The 11,887-nt window shown below is 47.9% G+C and overlaps 1 non-coding gene across 1 annotated transcript; it reads left to right on the top strand.

The window, feature by feature from the left end:
• The first annotated feature begins 392 nt into the window (after positions 1-392).
• Positions 393-526, top strand: LOC130865616 (small nucleolar RNA SNORA70). Its single transcript, XR_009056169.1, has one exon. It is a non-coding gene; the product is annotated as a small nucleolar RNA SNORA70 (small nucleolar RNA).
• Positions 527-11,887: the final 11,361 nt, after the last annotated feature.

Raw genomic sequence — 11,887 nt, 5'->3', positions numbered from 1 at the left:
AGAGAAAAGCCATAGAAATGCTTTGGGTGCAGAGACTGACTAGAATTTTGGACCTAGCATGCAGCTTGACTTACAGGTCTAAAATTCCAGAAAGATCAACAAGATTGTGTCTTTTAAATTTTTTCTTATATTTGTGTGTATGTGTGTGTGTGTATGTGTGTGTGCACACACATGCATGTATACACATGTGCACAAAGGTTAGAGGACAATTTCTGGAGATCAGTTATCCCCTTTCACCACATAGAACTCAGGGTGTTAGTCTTGGTAGCAAGCACTCATACCTGCTGAGCCATCTTGTTGGCCCCAGGCCATGTTCTGAAGGATTCCTGTGGAAGCAGGGAAATATACAGAAATGCATACACTTATGTGTGTTTATAAAGATTAATGTACATTTGCAACTAATTAAGCCAACCAGGTCCCTTTCCCCATGGGGTCCTGGTTGCAAAGGTTGCAAACAGCAACCTCCTTGGTAGTGTACGCAGCCTGATACCTGTACAGGTTGCCCTAAGGGACCTTGGAGACAATTTTCTGGCACTTATTCAAGTCTCTGATCTCAATGCTGTCGCCAATGTAGGCTCCAGACAGGCATGCATGGTGCCTTTGGGAAGCCCCAGGGCACAGTGGCCAGGGTACATATTGGCCAGGTCATCATGTCCATCCGCACTAAGCTGCAGAATAAGGAACATGTGATTGAGACTCTTCGTAGAACCAAGTTCAAGTTCCCTGGCCGCCAGAAGATCCACCTCTCAAAGAAATGGGGCTTTACTAAGTTTAATGCAGATGAATTTGAAGACATGGTTGCTGAGAAGTGACTCATTCCTGATGGTCAAATATATCCCTAATTGTGGTCACCTGGACAAGTGGCGAGCCCTACACTCCTGAGGGCTTTCACGGTGCTCTCCTGTGCCCTACCAAATCATGTTAGGTAGTAAATCTCACATCCAGTCTGCTTTAAAAAAAAAAAAAAAGATTAATGCACATAGCATAGGCAAGCCTGGGTTTCCAGCCTCACCACTGGCAGAAGGGGTGAGTAGAACCTGGTGTGATGAATCATACTGTAATCCCAGCACTCAGGGGACTGAGGCAGGAGGGTTGTCACAAGTTTGAGGCCAGCCAGGCTGTGAGACCTGTCTCAACCAAATAGTGCAAAATCTCATCACTTGGGAAGTAGAAGCAGTGAAATTAGGAATTAAGGTCATCCTGGACTACCCAATGAGTTTGAGACCACCACCACCAACAACAACAACAAATAATTTTAAAGCCAGGTGGTGGTGGTGCATGCCTTTAATCCCAGAACTGGGGAGGCAGAAGCAGGCGGATCTCTGTGAGTTCAAGGCTAGTTCTCAGGTTACACAAAGAAAGAAACCCTGTCTTAAAAAACAAACAGAAAGAACCTGGACACAAAGCTCTGAGAATAAGCACACAGATTGGAAGGTTGACAGAAAGGGAAAGGCAGGAAAGTCTAGAATAGCCTAACTGTGCCATGCTATTGTGGTGTCCCTCAGACTTGCCATCACCACTGAAGACTTTCCTGCCAGGCACTGTCTTAACGCCTCCAGCTTTTCTCAATGTACCATCACTTACATAGTTGCCAAGTGCCAACCATGCCTCTTGGATCCTGGATAACTGTGACCAACACCCCATTCTTCAGAGACCATCCAAACTCTATGGTTAGCAATTAAACACCATCCTAATGTGGCCCTCAGCCGCCTTTCTAGCTACATCTCACTCACAGCGAGCTCCCTAACTTTATCCATTCATTCATCCAATAAGCTTTGTTGTTTGTTTGTTTTCTGGAAACAGGGTTTCTCTGTGTAACAGCCCTGCTATCCTGGAACTCTCTTCGGAGACCAAGCTGGCCTTGAACCCACAGAGATCCGCCTGCCTTTGCCCCCAGAGTGCTGGGATTAAAGGTGTGCACCACCACCACCCAGCTAAATAAGCATTTCTTTAGCATCCATATGGCAGAATGGAAATGACAAGTGGAGTTTCCCTTTCATGGTATCTATCAAAAATGAACAAATGGGGAATTGGGAAATAAGAACAGGACTTTAGTGGACAGAGAAGCTGTGATGGTGACCGCTGGGGAAGGAGGGCAAATGCAGAAGCAATGGCCAGGAAACATCTGGGTAAAAAGGGGAGTTTAGGCTAAACCTGCCTAGGAAAAGATCTGGGGAGGAACATCCTGGACAGAAAGAACAGTACCAAGACCTCAAGGTACACATAGCTTTAGTGTGACCAAGGAACAAGGACCGCAGGTGTGCGAGGCACAGCACAGGACCTTGGGAAGGTAAAGTCAGAAGAGGTGGAGTAGCTGATTTACCTGTGCCTCTGCACCTGGGAGGTAAAGGCAAGAGGAGCAGGAGTTCAAGGCTAGCCTGGGCTCTTGAGACCATTCTGGGGGGAAAAGGTGTGTGTGTAGGGAGGTGCAATTGCTTCAGTAGTAGGGAAAGCAGAGTTCAGTTCTCAGCCAGACACACACTAGTAATCCCAGCACTGGACTCAGACACTAAGCCCTGGGGCTTGGGGCCAGCTGTGTGGTTGATTCATAAGCTCCAAGTTCAGTGAGAGATTTGCACACACACACAAACACACACACACACACACACACACACGGTGGGAGGGAGGGGGAGGCAGAGAGACAACGGAGGCAAACAAAAGAGGAGGAGGAAGCTGCTGATGAGGATGGGGAAGGACCAAACAAGCTCCCTACGTTCATCTCTGTACAAAGAGCTCCCGAGATCCTTCCAGTCTAAACCACAGGCATCCATTAGGATCATTTTGCCTTGTCACGGGGATGAGACAGCTGGTGACTAATGCCTGAACAGCAAGTCACTGGGAAAGAATTTCCATTTTTTTTTTTTTTTTTTTTTTTTTTGGTTTTTCGAGACAGGGTTTCTCTGTGGTTTTGGAGCCTGTCCTGGAACTAGCTCTTGTAGACCAGGCTGGTCTCGAACTCACAGAGATCCGCCTGCCTCTGCCTCCCGAGTGCTGGGATTAAAGGCGTGCGCCACCACCGCCCGTCACATATTCTTTAATACATGAAGTAGAGAGGAAAATTACTCAGCACTGTGAGCCACCATGCCACAGAGCTGCCAGGCCACCAGCCACGGCTGGAAGCAAGGGCTGGAACTGGAAACAGCTGCCTCGTGGATCCGACTAATCTTGCCGGCTTCTGTGGGCCCAGAGGCAGCGGCGGCAGGGATAGAATAGGAGTACGGGTGAGAGAAGGAATATCAGCGAGAAAAAGAGCGCTTAGAGGCAGTGGGGTGGGGCTGCCCAGGGAAAGGAAAAGCAGAGCCGGAGGGACACCAGAGTTCTGTTTGCTGGTAGAAATTAGAAAGCTCACACTTAAGGGGTTGTTATCTAAGGGTACGTAGGCCATTTGTTAGTGTAAAGGCCGGTAAGGTTACAAATCTGTAAGTAAAGCAGAGGGTTTAGAGTCTGTAAAAGACATACCAGGGGAGGTTGGATGGATGGTTTTTGAGGGTTTCCCAACGGCCAAAACACAAGGCAACTAACCGGACATTTCTGGAATAGTAGGAGGGGCGGTGGTGGCGCACGCCTTTAATCCCAGCACTCGGGAGGCAGAGGCAGGCGGATCTCTGTGAGTTCGAGGCCAGCCTGGTCTACAGAGGGAGTTCCAGGACAGGCTCTAAAGCTACAGAGAAACCCTGTCTCGAAAAACCAAAAAAAAAAAAAAAAAAAAAAAAAAAAGAAAGAAAATTAGGCCGGCCAATTTCAAGACCTTGTTGGCTCAGGAATTTGGGGGGGGGGGAGGAAGGACTGCTCCGAGTGACGAGTGACCTGGACAGCAGAGATGGCAGCAAGAGGACCATTTCCAAGTGGTCAAAAACAAAAAGTAGGTGACAGGACCACTTCCGAGTGGTCCGCTCACATTTTGAGCTATGGGAAGCAACCAGAGGTGAATGTGAGCGAAAGCTGACTTGGAGAAAGGGAACCTTACCATTTGTAGTGATGGAGCAGGCACGGGATGTTGGCAAGTGGTCTGAGTCCAAGGTCCTTATATGTCCTCGGCCAGCCTGTCCATCAGCAGGAGGGAGGGTGTGGAGAGAGCCTGGCCGAGTCATGCACCAATGTTATTGTTTATAAACACATGATGGTGGGGTACCGGCCCCATGGGGGCAACAGTCTCACAAGGGGCAGCGGCAGGCCACCTGAGGCCTTGGAAGGGCAGCGGTGGGTCACCCAAAGCCTCGGCGGGTCCCCAGAGGCCTTGGAGGGTCCCCTTGGCAGGTAGGAGACCGCAGCAGGTTAGAGACAGACAGATATGCCATGAAGAGAGAGAGTTTGGGTATAGAGTTTATTTAGTGAGTTATGGAGAGGGAAGGGAAAGGGGAACGGAGGAAAGGGGAGGAGGGAAGAAGGGAGAGGGGGAGTAGTTACCTCTTCAGAAGAGGAAGAAGAAGAAGAGGAAGAGGGAGAGAGAGAGAGAGAGAGAGAGAGAGAGAGAGAGAGAGAGAGAGAGAGCAGTCTGGAAAGGAGGGGAGGGGGATCCACTTGCCTAAGCAGAAGGGAGGGTTGGGAGTGGGTGGAGCTTGTCTTTTAAAGGGACAGGGTACCCAGGTGACAGGGAAGGTCAGCAAAATAATAATAACACATGATACTCTGTTTCATAAAGAGAGCTAGGGAGATAGGAAGAGAGAGAGGGAGCCTGAGAGAGCCATGGCGGCATATACCTTCATGCCTTTGATTCCAACACTTGAGAGGCAGAGGCAGGAAGATTTCTGTGAATTCTAGGACAGACTAGTCTATTTAGTTCCAGGCCAGCTAGGGATAACAGTGAGACTTTATTTCAAAAAGGGTCTGGGGGAGGGAGCTAAGTGGTGATAAGTACATTTCCCAGCTACTGCCTGGGGGAATCGCCACCTGAGAGACAGTTCCAAATGCTGCATTTAGAATGGGGTCTACAGATGCGAACCTTCTGGCCTCACAGGCCAACTGTGGAACAGCCTGGTACTCACTTTGAGGCCTCAGTGCTTTGGCATGTCAATGCTCCCTGTCGCATGGAATAGCTACATCAGCATGGAGAGCTTTTATCGGATTCCTCAGCCCAGCTCTGTGTCACATAGCTACTGGCTACCTATCGGCAACCCAGCTGGGTTCCATGTCAACTCAAACACCCAGCAATAGCCACCAGTAGGAAAGAAAAAACAAAAAGTACAATAAAAACTAAAGAAAAATAAGTTCCAGAAAGGTCTATAAAATATTAGAATTATTAGCCAAGGGATAGAAGACATGGAAGACATATTTGGGTTTTTCTTTTTTTTTTTTTTCTCTTGCAGGGTGGGGTGAGGTTGAGACAGGGTTTCTCTGTGTAGCTCTGGCTGTCCTGGAACTCGCTCTACAGACCAGGCCTCCTGTGTACTTTCTCCTTTTTTTTTTTTTTTTAAAAGATTTATTTATTTATTATGTATACAACATTCTGCCTCGATGTATGCCCGCACGCCAGAGGAGAGCACCAGATATCAGTACAGATGGTTGTGAGCCATCATGTGGTTGCTGGGAACTGAACTCAGGACCTCTGGAAGAGCAGTCAGTGCTCTTAACCTCTGAGCCATCTCTCCAGCCCTTACTTTCTCCTTTTTATAAATAGAAAATTATTTCTTTATTTTGTGTGTGTATGTCTGTGAAAGAGAGAGAGACGGGGGGGGGGGGCAGTTTACAGGAGTCGGTGCTCTCTTTCCTCCACGAGTGTTCTGGGTGTGAAACTCTGGTCAATGGGGCTTGCTAGACTAGTGCAGTCACCTGCTGAGCTGTCTGGCCAGGCCCAGTTTCTCCTTCTGGGAAAAATTCCAAACAAAACATCCAGTGTTCAGGCTTAAGAGTGCGTGCGTGTGTGTGTGTGTGTGTGTGTGTGTGTGCGCACGTGTTGGAGGAGTGTACATACAGAGATTGTTACAGTAGTATAATCACGGAAAGTTTTCTTCCTTGTATCCCCTAGGTTGGAGATGGCTCAGAGGGTGAAGACCCCTGACTGCTCTTCCAAAGACGACTCGTGGGTAAAGCGCTTATCGTGCAACCCTAAGGACCTGAGTTCAGATCCCCAGCCCCTGTCTAAAACCAGGTGTGGCAACAATGCTCGTTTCCCCGGTGCTGGAAGGTGGGACTCACTGGTCAACCGACCTAGAGGAATCAGTGAACTCCAGGTTCAGTGAGAGACCCTGTCTTAAAAAAGCAAGGTGATGGGGGCTGGAGAGATGACTCAGAGGTTAAGAGCACTACTGCTCTTCCAGAGGTCCTGAGTTCAATTCCCAGCAACCACATGGTGGCTCACAACCATCTGTAATGAGGTCTGGTGCCCTCTTCATGTCCAGCAAGCAAACAAACAGACAGAACACTGTATACGTAATAAATAAATAATTAAAAAAAAAAAAAGCAAGGTGATGATGATGGGGCTGGAGAGAAGGCTCAGCGTGTAAGAGTACTTACCGCTCTCCCAGAGGACCAGGGTTCAGTTCTAGCCCCCATATCAGGCAGTTCAGAATTCTTGTAAGTCCAGCTCTAGGGGATCCGACACCCTTTTCTAGCCTTCAAAGGCACAGGTATACATGTGGCACACACACTTAAGTAAAAGTAAATAAAATTATTTTTCAAAAAAAGTGAGAGAAAAAAAGCTATGAGGCAGAGGCAGGCAGATCTCTGTGAGTTTGAGACCAGCCTGGTCTACAAGAGCTAGTTCCAGGACAGGCTCCAAAACCACAGAGAAACCCTGTGCAGGGGAGGGGGGAGGGGAGGGCAGGAGGGGGGATGATGGAGTGGTGAGCCCTTGCTGAAGACATTTAAACGCCAAATGTCAGCTGCTGGCCTCCACAGGCCCCACAGGAACAAGCCCACCCACACACTGTCATATACCACACATACAAACACACACAAAGGAGGAGGGTGGGGGAGCTGGGGCTAGTGGGGGTTGTCCCTCTGAGTCTGGGTGGTACATAGACCCAGGGGCCCCAGGGTGAAGGCTTTGTTGGTGGGCTCAGAAGTCTGAGGGCAGTTTGAACAATTTAGTAAGATCCTGGAGTCAGGGAGTAGAAGAAAGGAGACGGAGGCTCCTGTTTACAGATAACAGAGTTAGGGACCCTCTCTCTGGTGGGAGGGGAGATTTCTATGGTGCTTCCCACCACCTCCTGCTAAGAGCTGAACACCAACCTTCTTTCCTGCCCTTGAACTCCACGTTGCTTATAAAAGACTCCTCTGTGCTCCACGAGCCCTGTGATGATGCTGCTGTGACCTCATACATTGACTTTTTAGAGGACAACCAATTCTCTATTTCAAGACTCGGGCTGAACCCACAGCCCTTCCCCATGGAAGTTTCTCATTGCTTCCAACAGAACATTTTACTTTTATAAATACATAATAATATTTATAAAAATATAAAATTATATATACAAGTGAGTAAAAATGGGAAAAATACTTCATTTAGGAAAAGAACAAAAAAGAACCAAAAACTCCCTATTGTCACATTTCTTTTTGTAATAGAACAGCGGTTCTCAACCTGAGTGTCACATGACCCCTTGGGGGGTGTCAAACGACCTTTTCACAGTGGTTGCCTAAGATTATTGGAAAACACAGATATTTACATTATAATTCATAACAGTAGCCAAATTACAGTTACAAAGTAGCAACGAAAATAATTTTATGATTGCGGGGTCACCGCACCATGAGGAACTGTATTAAAGGGTCATGGATGGCATTAGGAAGGTTGAGAACCTCTGCAATAGAAAAGGTTGTACAGAGGGCAAGGCAGAGTGGAGTAAGCCTGGAATCCCAGCTCTCGAGAAATAGAGGCCGGAGGATCAGGAGTTCAAGGTCATCGTCTGCTGGATATAACTTTGGGGGCTGTCTGGGCTGCAGGAGACACCACTACCATCATTGTCATTGCAAAACCAAAAAACAAAGGGAAAGCTTGGGGCTCAGGAGTAGGTGCCGCCGTTGGCAACGAGCTTGCCTTGCTGAGTGTGATGCCACAGAACCCACTTGGAAATGCAGGACACTGGGAGCTGGCTTTTAGTCACCCCACCTCCATGCCCAGAGTTCATTGATGAGCTCCAGGGCAGCAAAGGGCCTCTCACGGGGACAGACCACTTCCTGAGGATGACAACTGAGGTTGTCCTTGGCCCTCCACAAACTTGCATGTGTATAGTCTTGTGGGTTTTTGCTCATTTTGAGACAGGGTCGCTCTGTGTACTCATGCTCGCCTGGTACTCACAATCCTCCTGCCTCAGTTTTGAGTGCTGGGATAACAGGTGTGCACCTCTAAGGGATTTCTAAGTTTTGTTTGCGTTTTGAGCTGTTTAAAGGGGCGGAGTAGAGCAGCAGGGGTATTGTCTCTGCAGAGGGCGGGCCCCGGGTTCTCTTCACGGGGTGGCTTTCACAGTGCTCTGAAGTCTTGAGTGATCTGGTTTACAGACACCACAAGAACAAGCAGGATTCACATCTTACTTCTGCCGAGGCCTTCCCCGTGCCAAGATGTGAACCTCTGACTTGGAACTGAAGAAGGTAAAAGCTGATGAGTTCCTATAACATGACCACATGGTGTCAAGTGCCTGTGTGCAACTCTCCTTCAAAGCCCCAGAGTTCACTCACCTGTGTTTGTGCCAACAAGTACATCGTGAAGAGTTGTGGAAAACTGGCTTTCACATTCCAATGCGGACGTTCCCTTTTCTCTTTCTGCATCAGCAAGATGTCCTGTGTGGGGCTGACAGGCTCCAGCCTGGCCTTCAGAGTGGACAGCCTTTGGGAAGCCCCTGGGCACAGTGGCCAGGGTTTGTATTGGCCAGGTCATCATGTCCATCCTCACCAAGCTGCAGAATAAGGAACATGTGACTGAGACTCTGCCAAGTTCAGGTTCCCCGGCCACAAGATGATCCACATCTCAAAGAAGTGAGGCTTCACCGCGTTTAATGCTGAGGAATTTGCAGATAATGGCAGCTGAGAGGTGGCTCATTCCTGATGGCTAGAAGTCATAAATATAAATATTCCCAATCACCCCCGGAGAAATGGTGGGTGTGGCGGTGCTCTGGGTCCTATACCACACCAAATTGTATTCAATTATAAACTTCACATCCGGTTTGGGGGGGGAGAAAAAGCGGGGGAGCCAAGAGGGAAGTTTTGGTAGCTGGAAGGCCTGGGAAGCAGAGAGTGGTCCAATATCAGGATAGTCTGCTGTCCGGCCGCTTCCTTCTGCCATCCCACTGACAGCAAAGGAGGAGAACAGAGCTGGAGTAGCTCTGGCAGGTGACACCATACAAGCCAGAACCTGAGGAAGAGCATTCCTTTTGTACCCAGTCACAGGTGGTGGCACTGCCAGGGGGACCACGCCCTGGCGGAGGACTCGGAGGAGGAAGTGGCTGGAGATGGGGGATGTGGTTCTTGCTTAGAGAGATGTGGCAGAGCTGGGGATCCCCAGAACGGGAGAGTTTTTCCCTATGAGGGAAGGGAAGAAAGACCCTGCAGCCATAGCCAAGGATGTGGTGTTTCTCAAATTTAATGTTACACAAGTGACCAGGTGAGTTTCCTTACAAGCAAAAACACAGATAAACCTCACGTTATTCATCCTCCCCTCCCCCAAATATTCAGGACCAAACCCAGGGTTTCTTGTGCTTGGCCAAGTGCTGTATTACCACCAGTCTTGGCTGGACGCTTTTGCTTTTGGTAATATCTTTCTCTGTCTCTTTCTGTCTCTCTGTCTCTGTCTATCTGTCTCTCTCTCAGTTTTGGCTGTCCTGGAACTCGATCTGTAGACGAGGCTGGCCTCGAACTCACAGAGATCCGCCTGGCTCTGCCTCCCAAATCCTGGGATTAAAGGCGTGCACCACCACTGCCAGGCTCTTCTCTTCTCTTTCTTTTCATGTTTACATTTGTGTGGACGCAATTGTCTGGCCGTGAAGGGCCGCCTTACATCTCGTACCCTCCTCAGTTGCTCTCTGTTAAAGCAGGGTCTCCAGCTGAACCTGGTCTCTCCAACCAATCCCAGCTGCTCTACCTAGAAAGTTTACCCTCTGCCTCCCAAGTGCTGGGATTACAGGAGGCCGGCAAGCCTGTGCACAGTTTATATGGGTTGCACAGGTTGAAACTTCACCCACACCTTTGCATGTCAAGTGCCTCTCCAGTGAGCTATCTTCCCAGTCTGCCTGTCTGGTTTTGGTTTTGTGTGTGTGGATACAGATTTATTACGGGAACATGAGAGGAACTGACAGTGGGGGGCTCTAAGGAAGGAATATCCTGGTTCTTGCTATTGTTTGAGATAGAGTCTCACTCTGTGGCCCTGCTAGCCTGCCAGTTATGTGGACCAGGCTGCCCTTGAACTCACAGAGCTCCTCTTGCCTTCCTCTGCCTCCAGAGTACTGGGATTAAATATGGGTGCCACCACCATGCCTGGTCAACAGCAGTATATTTACAAAGAACCTTTTACATTACAGACATAGGGAATGATTCAAAATAAATTCCCTGGACTTTTGAGTGGGGAACTGAGAACAATAAAAACCAGATGATATAACCTGGGTGGGGACTGAGCCCCTTAAATCTCTATTTTGGAGCTTGGAAATTTAAGATATTAAAGTAGACACAAAGCTATAGCATTGAATTAAATATACACATTTGAAAATGAGAGTAGGCTCATGCTATGAATATTACTTAGTAATTCGCTTCTACAACTTATTTAGGAACATAATGACGGATCTCGACCGGTCTAGACTAGAGCAGCCTGGCTCCTGTGCACAGGCTCTGGGTTCCATCTCTTTTGTCAGGCCGATGTGCTGTTAATCTTTAGCCTTCAGTTCTGCCTTCTCTAAGCCATTAGTCATCGTGAGTACGTGAAAGAACTTTTGTTTCACAGCCCAGACTTGACCTTAGCACACATTTAAAGCAGCAATTCCCGGAAGAAACAATACACTGTCCTGTTAATTTTAAGAAGTTGCTATAATCAAAATGGGAATTGGATTCTCTGGTTTTTCTTGTTATGGATCTCCACCCCCCCTTCTTATATTTTATTGTTGTTTGTGTGTGTGTGTGTGCATGTACTCATATGTGAGTAAATGCCTTTTGTGTGCATTCGTGTTTTGCCGGCAGATATGTGTGCATGAGGGTATTGAATCCCCTGGAGCAGGAGTTAGCTGCCATGTGGTTGCTGGGAATTGAACCTGGGTCCTTTGGGAGAGCAGCAAGTGCTCTTAATTGCTGAGCTACCTCTCCAGCTCCATGAATGCATTTTAATTGAGCATGCCAAAAAATAATTTTAGCAATAAAAAAAATGAATTTAAAAAGAACTGAGGGGCTGGAGAGATGGCTCAGAGGTTAAGAGCATTGCCTGCTCTTCCAAAGGTCCTGAGTTCAATTCCCAGCAACCACATGGTGTCTCACAACCATCTGTAATGGGGTCTCGTGCCCTCTTCTGGCCTGCAGGGATACACACAGACAGAATATTGTATACATAATAAATAAATATTAAAAAAATAAAAATAAAAACTGAAATGACAATAACGTGTTAAAATCTTTGACATAAACAGTTTATGAAAACAATTCTCTCTAAACAGCAGATGGCAGGGTGAGGGAGGGGCTGGTTTTGTTTTGTTTTGAGAGACACAAATGTGGGTCTAGGGTTGGTGGCATGTGCCCATACCTGCAGAGCAATCTTGACAGCACTACCTTGTCTTTTTCCCTTTGTGCATGTGCACATGCATGTTCAGGCATGTCTGCACACACATGTTCAGGCATGTCTGCACATACATGATCAGGTGTGTCTGCACATGCATGTTCGGGTGTGTCTGCACATGCATGTTCAGGCATGTCTGCACATGCATGATCAGGTGTGTCTGCATATGCATGGGTTGATGTCAGGAGTCTTCCTGCATCTCTTCTTTTTTTG

The sequence above is a fragment of the Chionomys nivalis genome, chromosome 23, assembly GCF_950005125.1.
Source record: "Chionomys nivalis chromosome 23, mChiNiv1.1, whole genome shotgun sequence".
NCBI lineage: Eukaryota > Metazoa > Chordata > Mammalia > Rodentia > Cricetidae > Chionomys > Chionomys nivalis.
This window is presented reverse-complemented; position numbering and strand designations above follow the sequence as displayed.